Source organism: Cyprinus carpio, chromosome A6, assembly GCF_018340385.1.
Source record: "Cyprinus carpio isolate SPL01 chromosome A6, ASM1834038v1, whole genome shotgun sequence".
NCBI lineage: Eukaryota > Metazoa > Chordata > Actinopteri > Cypriniformes > Cyprinidae > Cyprinus > Cyprinus carpio.
The window spans coordinates 31,110,493-31,124,068 of record NC_056577.1 but is presented as its reverse complement, the minus strand read 5'-3'; positions in this window follow the sequence as shown (position 1 = coordinate 31,124,068).

Here is a 13,576-nt window from a genome sequence, read left to right as displayed (position 1 = left end):
TGTTTTAGAGTCTAATAATATTTCACATTTTTACTGTTTTTACTGTATTTTATATAAAATATATGTATTTTACATCAACTATTTCCTAAGTGTACATGCTTTTGGATTAACAATCTTTTCATTTCTAGGTTTCCTAAGTGTAACGCAACAGCATTTTATGACATGCTTTTGGATTAATAACTATCTTTTAATTTCTAGGGAAGTTACTGAATATATCATGATTCAAATGCCAAAACACGAGTCATAAAGTCTACATTTATGATGTGGAACTGTGTCTATACTACGTAATTCCTCATCAGCTGAAGTTCATACTGTAAGGTGATTCTGGAGTAATTCATCACGTTCAGTCGTGTAATCTCACACACACACACACACAGAAGATGAAGCAGCACATGCTGACAGACAGGCAGATTAACAGGCTGGATCTCTCTCACGGCGGTGTGTACGAGGAAGAGAGAGGACAGGGGAAAACCACAAAAGACTGGGAACGGAAGAAAAACAGGTTTCACAATTTCTCATGATCTTCTGTAACCAGATCCTGCTCCAAACCACACACGGTCGAGGCATGTAGCCGCGTGTGACCGATACTGAGAGAGATAACGGAGCACAAGCTCACGCCTCGCCTGCGGTCACAGACAAAACACTGGGATCCGTCTGAGACGAACACACACTAATACCAAACACAGACACTAACACTCTCAGCCCGTTATTCAGAACTGATACCAATAGTTGGGTTCTCTTAAAGGGATAGTTCACCCAAAAATGAAAATTCCGTCATCATGTTGTTCCAAACCTGTACGAGTCTGTTTTACCTGTTGAACACAAAAGAAGATATTTTGAAGAATTCTGGGAACCAAACAGTTGACGGTAGCCATTGGCTTCCACAGTAATTTTTTCCTCACTATTGAAGTCAATGGCTACCGTCAAAGTGTTTGAAATTCTTCAAATGATCTTCTTTTGCATTCAACAGAAGAAAGAAACTCAACATGAGAGAGAGTAAATGATGACAGAATTTTCAGTTTTCATTCAGGGAACCCTGTTATTTGGTACATTACTTATTAATATTTGAGGATAAAATGAATAACAGAGCTCAATCTGTTATGTATTAAACTGCTATTTATTTTCAGATGTAATAATCACACTGAAACGTTCATATGCAACTTGTTTTTCCTGCGGATGAAACACTGATTGGTCGATTGCATTCGACATGATTCATTTCAGTAAGTTGTTCTGTATCTTTCAACGCCTTCTGATGCTCATTCGTGTTTATTTTGTGCTAGAACTTGTATTAAAGTGGAAGAGCCTCGCGCTGATGCTACATATTTAAGAGCACCAAAAATGCATTTATTGTTTGAATTTTGTAATAAAATACGTTGTTTTTATCAGAAGTAACAATGCACAAAGCTCTTTGTGATCACTGGATGGAAGGTGCGCTACTACAAAAAAAAACATAAAAAAAAACAAAGATCTGGCAACCCTGTATTAACAGCGCTATTTTTAAAATGAGATTGCATTAGTGCGTTATCATCGCGTTAACTTCAACAGCTCTAAATTCAACACAAAACACATTTCCTTCACACGTGAGTTGCATTCTGACATGTTTTTCCAATTTTAACAGGATACAATCATTGTTTTTAAACAATCGGCCGATACGTCCGTGCATCCCTTCTAAAAACTCCAGGATATGGGCTTACGGCGTTTCCCTCTGGATGAAGCTGCCGTACGAGTCAGGACAGGTGTGTCTCAGCGATGACGAGCGCTGCGAGACGGTGACGTCAGCCGAGACTAAACACACTGACGAGGGCGAGTCAAAGCAGCCCTGCAATTAGCAGAGACGCAGCCATTAACGAGAATGAGCAACCCGCCGCTGCGCTCCAGCTGAGATCAAGAGCATTAAAACATCAACCACTGTTCCCTCAAAGGACCATTTCACCCCAAAATCACAGTTCTATCAATATTTACTCGCTCATGAGTCTCTCTATACCTGATTTAGGACTCATTTTTTCACATACAGGCTTCAAAAAGGACAAAAACACCATAAAAGCACCATAACAGAGAGAATTCAGAGAGAATAAACGATAACAAGTTTGACAACCATTCAAAATCCATCCAGATACTACCTTAAAATCATATTATAATAATACTAATAGCTGTCATTATTACACACTACACCATGAGCATTAAAGCTTTTGAGAGAACTCTCTTCTGCTCACCATGTCTTCAAAAATACAGTAAAAACAGTGAAATATTATTACAATTTAAAAAAAAGCTGTTTTAATATGTGAATGAGTCAAAGACGTTAAGATTAAGAAATTTACAAAAGTGATTTTATGTCTATAGAAAGCACATTAAATGTAAGTAAAGTGTCTACTTTTAAGGTTCCAAATAAGTTTTTGGAGTATAAAATGTCAAAATGTTGAGATTAAGAAATTTAAAAATTTGATTTTAATGCTTATTTGGATGTGTACATATTAAAATATATAAAAGAATAAGGGAGCATATTAAATTTTATTGTGTTTTAAATCAGTAAAATATTCTTACTGACAAATGGTCAAAATCTAGGATAGTGGCAAATTGTAAAAATGTAAAATTACATCTAATTAGTCTTTTAATATGTCATAAATTGATTTTTGTTGTAAATATGCCTGAGAATATATTTTAGTGGATCTCTTCTGTAAATCAGGGAAAAATGTATGATATTTATTTTTTGCTCAGAAAAACAAAAACAAAACTGAAATTAAATTAAACAGAAAACTTTTTATTTTTTTAAAAAATTTTTTTTGGGGGGGGGGGCAACATAAATTTAAAGCAGTATTACACTTACTGTTTTTATGCTTTAACCCTTTTCTGTCTTTGACCCGAGTATATTTTAAACTTTATTTATTTCTGTCACATAAAGCTGAATTTTTCAATAGAAACCAGTTACTGTTAATTGTAGAAACATTTCACACTACTATAGTGTTTTACTGCATTTTTGATCAAATAAATGCAGCCTTGGTAAGCAGAAGACACTTAAAAAATCCTGAAACATCTGAATTATTCCAAACTTTTGAGCGGCGGTGTAGTTTCTGTTCCTCTGAAGTCATATGATGGTGTTTGTGAGGAACCAGTCAAGACACGGAGGATCTGGGAGTAACTCTTCAGCACACATTGCTGCTCTTATGTAGCCGTGGGTCTGAAACACGCGTTTCCTCTTCCTGTGCTGTGAAGAGCAGAACACAGCGGTGTGTTTCCTCACAGATGTGTTTGTATCAGAAAGCTCTGCCTCGGGCCTCAGAGACACAGCAATGTGTCACAAGGTCAAGGCCGGATAATTAGCGGAGCATCGACTGAATAAAGACACGACAAACCCCCGAAACAACAGCAGAGAGCAGTCAAGTTTATGAGCAAACAGAGCTGAACGATTCATCCAAATCAAACTAAAATCACTATAGGCGATTATCAAATGAGACTCATAAGACTTTTTCTCGAATTCAAAACACAAATTACAATATTTTTAATGAAACCTTAGTGGTTGAAAGTCAAACTTCAACTGGGGTAAACGCTTCAAAAAGTTCCTAAAGTCATATATTTAGACTTTAATTCACACATGAGGGAATGTAATTATGACAGAATTTAAATTTTTGGATGAACTATCCCTTTAATTTGATATACGTGCTGAATAGATGTTGCTCTCTAGATTTGGGTGTCTGACACAGATCAAGCATGACTCTATTTATTATCAAAGAAGAATTACAGGAATGAATTAAAGCTGCCAGCAGCGTTAAAAAGGGCCCTCGCACCCGGAGCCACCTCGGGAAAACTTGCATTTAAAGTTGTAAATATAGGAGGAGTATGTCAAAGTCATTTATATGTGCCAAACTTCCTGCTGCCAGCTGGTGGCGCTATGACTATCACTGAATATTGGCCTGTAGATGTGTTCAGGTCAGGACTCTTATCAAACATGTGAAGTTTGGGGCAGATCGGACATTGTTTGGCTGAGTTACAGCAACTTCCTGTTTCGTGGCGAAACATCAAACTTTGTCAGGCCGCCAGGGACACGCCCTTTAATGAAAACTCAAGGTCTTTGCAATTTAACATCGCAAAGGCCTTATGATTACACTCACCAAATCTGAAGATGATCTGATTAAAACTGTAGGAGGACGAGGAAGTACAAGGCCTGAAAATGGCAAAAACTGCACAAAAATTCCTGTTGCGTTTAGGACTTCGCTCCAAGAGACTTTTTTCTAGGTGTTGGGACGTTACATACATGTGCTGAATTTCATACACTTATGTGAAATGTAGCGGGAGCGGTGCTTCGTTGAAATGTTATAGGTGGCGCTATTGAGCCATTTTGCCACGCCCGACTCTGAAACCCACATCAGATGTACATTATCGCCAGTTTGGATGCGTGTGCAAAGTTTCGTGAGTTTTCAAGCATGTTTAGGAACTCAAAAATGTGATTCACTTTGGAGAAGAAGAAAAAACAGCAATTCTAAAAGGGTCCTCGCACCTACATATGTTTTATTATCTACTAAAAGCAGCAGTTTCCAGTGAAACTAAGTGAGGGAGCAGAAACATGTTTTTCTGATGCATCTTCAGCTGATCTGTCTGCATGTAGTTCCTCTTTTTAAAAAATCCCAAAAATCTCACTGCATTAAATGAGTGACACTCTGTTAGGAGGAAAACCCATCCCATCTTCCCCTGAAGGGACCGTCTGGTCCAAACACAACAGCCGCTTCAGAGGAACAGTGCTTCCTGTAAGAGAGGAGCTGATCTCATCTGCTGCTGTACAGTGTGTGGTCTGTGTGTCACAAACTCATCAGCGCTGGAGAGGAAGAAGCTCGGGTTCCCGTAAACACTCAGCGGGGGGCGTCTGTGATGACAGAACGCTTCGCTCACGTCTCATTTGTGTTTCTCGCTAACCCCTCCAGCTTATCCTGACACACACGGGGGGAGATCACACAGACGCCCGCAATTTAAAGAAAGAGATGCAACACCAGACCAAAAAGTTTCTTAAAATGACATGTTGCATAAATCCAGTGATACCCTATTACTGTACAAAAAATAATAATTTTACAGTAATGACATCACAATGCAAAACATCTGAAACAGTCATGCAAAATGTTTTCGTGTTTTGAGCTGAGATTTCTATTTCTTTATCTGTCTGTCTTCATGTTCACAGACTTGCTGAAGGTAATGACTTAAAGTAGTTCGACCAATAGCGTGCAGGCATTCTACACAATCGACCAATCGTGTCGTGTGAGAAGCCGGGATCCACAGAGAACAATCAAAGCGATGCAAACACACAAATAAGCCAAAACCTGGACATTTTAGTCAACTTAGAAATCCTGGTCAGGACGTGTCCGGGAAAAGACTCACTTTCATTTCCAGAGAACATCATCAGGTCCGGCGTGACTGAGAGTCTGTCTAGACAAACAAGGACAAGACCAGATCTGAAAACAGAGATACTGGAGACGTTTTCAAGGAGCTGCGATCGCAAGGAACATTATTTATAACTGGACAGCAGACCTTTTCCCAAGACTGATATCACCTTGTTATTTGTTCAGCTTTTCCTTTAGAAAAGATTACTTGGAAACTGCAGACAGATTTTGCAAGAGGGTTAATCACGCGTCCTCAAAGAGAATTCCACGAATGAGCGAGTCTGCTGGACAACAACAGGGGCAGCTGTCTGAACAATGAGTTAGTCACTACAAATGAAGTATAAGTCGGGCAACTCCCAGCTGAGGATTTCAGAGCAGACAGAACGTCACACACACAACCATCTGACTGTCTGAGAGCAAACCACATCCGAGGACGTCAGAACACTTCACACCAGCACGCTTACGAAAAATGTGCACATTATTACATCATAATATTGTCATGTGAGAGAAAACTGCAATAAAAACCAAGGGAGGGTTCAACCAAAAATTTACATTTTGCCATCATTTACTCATATTGTTCCAAAACTTCTTTCTCCTGTTGAACACAAAAGAAGATATTTCGAAGAATGAACCAAACTGTTACTGGTAGTCTTTCACAGCATAGGATAAAACCTATAGAAGCCAATGGGGACTAGATTCTTCAAAATATCTGCTGCGTTCAAATGAGGCTAAAATATATATCACTCTTATTCAGTTTTAAACATCTCCACAATCACATGAATTCGATCATAACTCATATTGTTATGACAGTTTGAGTGAGCTAATGATCGCGGACTCGCACGAGTCTGTCTGTCACTGACCGCTTCACCTACGAACCGGATCCTTACGCGACCTAAACTAGTCCGCGTCAAAACTTTCTGAGGAGTTTATCTGAGAGGTTACCCAACGAATAATAGCCAAGTAACAGCATAAAACATCGCGGGATTGAATAAATGCCCGCTAAAAATAAATAAATAAATAAAATAAAAAGAATCGCGAAAGCCGATTCGAATCGTAACGCAGTTTGACCAGCGCCGCGATTCGCATCGTTTAGTGAAGAAGCGCTCCGGGATACTCACTGATCGCCATACTCTGGAATGAAGTGCAAGATCTTTCGCAGTTACACGTACAGGAGACATTGGTGTGGGTGTCGGTAGTTCCGTTCATCAGACCCATGAAGCTGAACATTGGAGGAATCTCACGGATCGGACGGACGGACGAACATTGACGCAGGCTTTTCTTCTCTTCCTTCGGCAGCGCTTCTTTCTTCCAGGCAGCTGTGGAGCGGCTTTCCTTTAGCCGCCGTCCCCCCACCCCCTTCCCGCTGTCTGGCCTCTGTCCTCCAGTATTCCCGGTGTTATTCCCAGACGGTTTGTACTACTTTCCAGCCGTCTGCTCTGCGCGCACCTCATTCAAGTCCAAGTTGGCTGGGAATCCGAGAGGGGCGGGGCTAGCGCGCACTAGGGGCGGGGCTTAGAGGCAGACAGCAGCACGTCACTCCCAGACTTGGCCTTTCACAGAGTGCATGAGCCAATCAGAGTCACTGTTCACAATAGAAAACACACGTTTAGAGTTTATAAGTGGAAAAGAATTACCAAGGCTATAACATTATCAGTGCCCTCTAACTTTAAATATAAATTAGAAAAGTGATCACGCATTATGAAATATAAACATGATTCATATGTTCAGTGTGAGTGTCGCTCCTGACTCAATCTCTGAGCTCCTTTTGAGAGAATAAGCGCCCTCCTCTGGCCAAAAACGAAATTTCTTGGCATAGTTCAGCCAAAAATGACAATGTGCTCATCCTCAGGTCATCTGAGATCAGGATGAGTTTGTTTCTTCATCAGGTTTGTAGAAATGTAGCATTGCATCAGTGTCTCAGCAATGGATGCTCTGCAGTGAATGGGTGCCGTCAGACTGAGAGTCCAAACAGCTGATAAAAACATCACAATAATCCACAAGTAATCCACAGCACTCCAGTCCATCAGTGAACATCTGGAGAAGACAAAAGATGAAACACATCCAGCATTAAGATGTTTTTAACTCAAATACATAGAGTCCATAATCCATAATAACACTTCCTCCAGTGAAAAAGTGCATCTGCTGTTGTCTCTCACATCAAAATCCAGACACATATTTGTTTAGAGCTGTTTGATCTGTGCAGATTTCTCTCCTGATTCACACCAGATGACTTGAGCATGAGGATATTTTCAGCACATTTTAATTATTCGCTGAACAATTCCTTTAATTCCTATAAAGTTAATGGTAAAATTTGTGTACAGAAACTTAAACATATTTAATAAAACTTTCTCTAAAAACATTAAACTAAAACCAATTCTCCAGACTAATATTAAATGTCATTATTGTGTAACGCAGACAGTTCCGGTGTGTTTGCAGAAGCTGATGGCCACACCTATACAAGCTTCTTAACACATCAGAATAGTGAAATGTAGTTTGTTCAGCATGTCTGAGCAACATCGTGAAAGGTGTGTCCATCTGTGTCACAATCTGACCTCTGTCAGGCTCTCAGTGACCCCAAACGCAGTCTGCTGCGTGTCATGAAATAATGTTTACATTTATGCATTTTGCACACACTTTTATTCAAGATGACTTACATTGCATTCAAGGTGTACAACTGATCAGTTCATGAATTCCCTGGGAATCGAACCCATGACCCTGAGAGAAACAAGGTCAGAATAGTGAGACTTTTTTCTCCTTGCACAACAGTTTATATCTTACAAATTGTGTCTAATATGTATACACACACACACACACACACACACACACACACACACACACACACACACACACACACACACACACACACAGATACATGTATGCAGACTCTCTCTAACACACACACACACACACACACATACATGTATGCAGACTCTCTCTAACACACACACACACACACACACACACACACACACACACACACACACAGAGAGATACATGTATGCAGACTCTCTCACACACACATACACACACACACACACACACACACACACACACACACACACACAGATACATGTATGCAGACTCTCTAACACACACACACACACACACACACACACACACACACACACACACAGATACATGTATGCAGACTCTCTCTAACACACACACACACACACGAAGATACATGTATGCAGACTCTCTCTAACACACACACACACACACACACAGAGAGAGATATACATGTATGCAGTCTCTCTAACACACACACATACACACACACACACAGAGATACATGTATGCAGAGTCTAACACACACACACGCACACACACACACACACACACACACACACACCACAGATACATGTATGCAGACTCTCTCTAACACACACACACACACACACACACACACACACACACACACACACACACACACACACACACACACAGAGATGCATGTATGCAGATTGAATCATCTGACACATCTTTCCACACACACACACACACACACACACACACATGTATGCAGACTCTCTCTAACGCACACACCTAATACACACACACACACACACACACACACACACACACACACACAGAGATACATGTATGCAGACTCTCTAACACACACACATACACACACACACACACACACACACAGATACATGTATGCAGACTCTCTCTAACACACACACACACACACACACACACACACACACACACACATACACACACACACACAGAGATACATGTATGCAGAGTCTAACACACACACACGCACACACACACACACACACACACACACACACACACACACACACACACACACACACACACACACACACACAGATACATGTATGCAGACTCTCTCTAACACACACACACACACACACAGAGAGAGATATACATGTATGCAGTCTCTCTAACACACACACACACACACACGGACGTACACATGGAAAAACAGACTCTAACACACACACACACACACACACACACACACACGCACACACACACTTTTTGAGGACTCCTCTCACATCTCTGTGGACAGTCACATTCTACAGGTACATTGACTAGACAGCTGCAATAGTGGAATGACAAATGCATCAGGCAACAGTGACTGAAACACATATAACCTTGACTCTGAGGTATCTGTGTGGCATTATGGGCCGCAGGAGTGTGTGTGTGTGAGTGTGTGTGCTGTGATGAGCTCATGTCTGGCTCTGCAGCAGCACAAAACACACTCTGATTGAACACTCTTGTCTCTCTCTGTGTGTCTTTCACACCAGCGCTCGCTCATTCAGCTCATTGCTTACACAACACTATTTAAGCAGGTTTTTTCCTTTACTTATCGTCTGAAGGCCTGAGCTCTCTTCAGCTCTTCTGTGTCCTGATCACACTCTGGGTCTCTGATGTCACAATCTGTCTGAGACCTTTAGAGACGATGATTCATACGGCTGGACGCTCACATGATGTTAGAAAGCAAAACTCCATTGAGCAACAGTTTCCTCTCTGTGTAATCCGTTTGATCCGGAAATAGAGCAGAAGAGCTCAGCGTTAAGATGCAGTTCTGGATAGAAAGTGAACTGTTTATGAAATCCCATATTCAAATGTTATATATGTACATATACAGTTTTTCTTGATTGCTAACACAATATAATTGATTCATTTGGCCCAATTTTCAAAACCATTCATTCAGTTTTCAAAACAAAGACACATTTCTCAAAACATTTACAGTTTTTCTGAATTGCTAAAACACATTTCTTGAAACCATTTTCTCAAAACCTTAAACGCAAATCCAAACCTTCAAACTAAATTCAAAGAACCTCTGACTCTTCCGGCAAAATCAAACAATTGCTTCAAAAGCATTTCACCTGTCCTCAGAATCAAATGAAGCTGTGCACCCATGACATCTGTGCACTTTGAACTGGCTTATATTTTGTACATTCACATATTAAGAAACAAGTGTGAACAGTTTGGAATTATTGTGTGTAAATGATGACAACCGTGTGGCAGTTGTGCTTGACTTTTGCTTTCTTGTGTTTAGAGTTTTGCAAAAAGAGTGCATGAGATCTGCAAACAGTGTCTAAACCTGAACTTGTTTATGATTTTGCAGAAAGAGTGCTTTACTTGACAAAGTGGTTTAGGCTATTGAGAATTTGGTTCAGAGAATGTGGTTTAGTGTCTTAGCAAATGTGAACAACTGTAAGAAACTGCTAGAGTATGAAAAATATGGTCATTATCAATATTATAATGCAATGTGGCAGAGGATGCTGAATTTTATATATACATATATAAATATATATATATATAAATTGCTGTACAGTAACTGACAGTATATTCTATTGTGTGTACATATTCAATTCTTTGATATCTGACCTTATAGTGCTTTTCATCTACTGTAAGATCTCTTTACAGTATTGTAATGAAAGTAAATCTTATTGCTAAATTTAACTGTATCTGCACCCCTCTATTTATGCTGCATACTGTAACAGACATCAACTTGCAAAATGATTCCTGATTCCCCAAAGAAGGTTTTTGTCTCTTGGCAGTGAAGTGTGTATTTGACGGGTTTGTGTGTCATCTGAGGCCGGAGTTTAGATTCTGATAAAAGAGAATACGTTTTTGGCTAAAATATTAGTCTACAAGTTGGTGTGTAGTTTTGAAATTGTGTTTATAGTTCTGATAATATGGTGAATTGTTTCATGAATTGTGTGTTAGCAATCAAGAAAAAACGGTAAACACAGATGATCAAATATGACTAAAATATTGACATTTTCCATGATTTTGCTCATTTGACACTCATTTGGAGTTTCACGGTTGAACTCCAGTACTCAGACATCTCTGTCTCTTTCTCTCTCTGTGTTATTGTGTCTGTCTGCCTCTCATTTGCTGTAATCAGTTGTCTAGACATGACTGCCACTTCATTTCATGATGTCTGGACCGTTCAGAGGGAATTTCTCCTCCTGCTTCTGTCTTCTGTTGTATTTTTAGCTGCATCAGAAACACAAACCACCTGGATCTGTGTGTGTTGTGTGTGTGTGTGTGTGTGTGTGTGAGTGTGTGTGTGTGTGAAAGAGAGAGAGAGAGAGAGAGAGAGAGAGAGAGACTCAAACTGAGGGGAAGACGTGTGAAGAGAGAGATGGAGGAAACAGAGACAAGAAATGAGAAAAGATCATAAACGATGTGGAAGAGAAAACAGAGACGAAGGCAGATACAGAGAGACATCAGTCCATTTGGAATCACGCAGGACTGATAATGAGACACACACACACACACACACACACACACACACACACACACACACTCTGTCTGGTCTCTCAGTCATCTGACCCAAATGAAGTGTTCTGAGAGCAATAACAATGAAGCGGCGCATGATGTGACTTGACTGAACAAATGCATCACGCTGCAGGAAATACAGCGTCTAGACTTCAGGAAAGAGAGATTGATTTCATTATTTCTCTGATTCTGCTGTCAGAGATTATGAGCTGAAAGTGTGTGTCAGGAGGGGGGGAGATAATAAGAAACATTCTTTGGTTTTTTTGATTTTTTCATTTTATATGAGTATGTGCAAGAGAAGGTTTTGAAGGTGGTGTTGTTCGTTTTTTTTTTATGAAAAGATTTTTTCTGAATAATTTCTATGAAAAAATCCTTTTGCAGGAAGCATAAGGATATTATTATTATGAAGAAATAATAATAATAATAATGATTATATAATATTATAAATTTATTCATATAAAATAATCACCATAATATCATGCATGATGAGGAGAGCATCAGTAAACTGAGTTTTTGACTTTTGACTGGGAGGAGAAACACTTCCCGTATTTCTTATGTATGTTAATGTCATGTATCCAGTCAAAATGAGTGTTTGTTCCATGAAAATGATGTTATAAAATGCTTCGTGCATTTATAATTTGGCATATTGTTGGGGAAATCAATATAGCTTCATTGGAATGATTATTACCATTTTCAGTACAGACAGTAGAGAAAATAAAACATATGCAAGAAACTGAAAATGAAGAGGAATATACAAGAGAAAGTGTCATAAATTCATGCAAAAATATTCTTTGTAAGTTGTAAATAAAGATAATTGGAATATGTTTAACAAGAAAATACTATTTTGGTCTTTCTACTTAAAATGTCCAGTATTTCAAAGTTTTTGTCATTATTAGATAAATTTACAAGCAATTTGTGAGTGAAAATAGTTTCCACAATAGTTTGATCAGTGTGTCTGATAGAGTACAGGAGATTTCTGTGGAATATGATGGTGCAGAGCATTAGACTTTATAAACTATATTTCAGGATAGATTATGTTGTGTTTTTTTTTATAAATGAAATGTGAAATTATAAATCAATGTGATGCAGCTGAATCATCAACATAAGACAAAATGCAATGAATGCAGGATTTAACACCCACATGCCAATTAAGCAGCCAAAACTGCAGCATCAGATGTTGTCATGGCAACGAGCCTGTGTTGACGGAGACTCGCTCTCGCTCATGTTTGTGGCTCACAATAACATTTTAAAAAGTAAGAACAACCACAAAGATCAGTCGTTCTTGACTCTCAAGTGAGGGAGGGATGATCATTTGAGAGTTTGTCTGTGTGTGTGTGTGTGTGTGTGTTTGTGTGTGTGTGTGTGTGTGTGTGTGTGTGTGTGTGTGTGTGTGTGTGTGTGTGTGTGTGTGTGTGTGTGTGTGTGTGTGTGTGTGTGTGTGTGTGTGTGTGACGTCTCTCTGTCCTTTCATCTGCTCTGTGACCGTCTGAATGCCTCTGAATGCTGTGAGGTCGATACTCGTCCTTTACCTCATCACATCAGTCAGCTTTCATCCTGATGCTTAAACCCACACACACACGTCACTCACACGTCTCTCTCTCTCTCTCTCTCTCTCTCTCTCACACACACACACACACACACACACACACCTGATCATTATGTAAAACAGAGGAGTGATGTTGGCGTCCAAAAAGTTGTTTATTTAAAGCTTGTTTATTTAAAGCAACCCCCCTCTACTGTACACAACTGAGGCCAGAGATTCTGCTCAAGCAGTAACTGTGTTTGATCTCCTTTTAACACATTCACTAGTTCAGTATACACTCATTTCCCACTCTTACTAATTGGAACATGCCAGTTTTTGTTAAAATGAACTCTTGCCTCACCATAAGATTAATAAATAAGTACATGAGAATTAAGACCAAGAGTTAAATCCAACATAC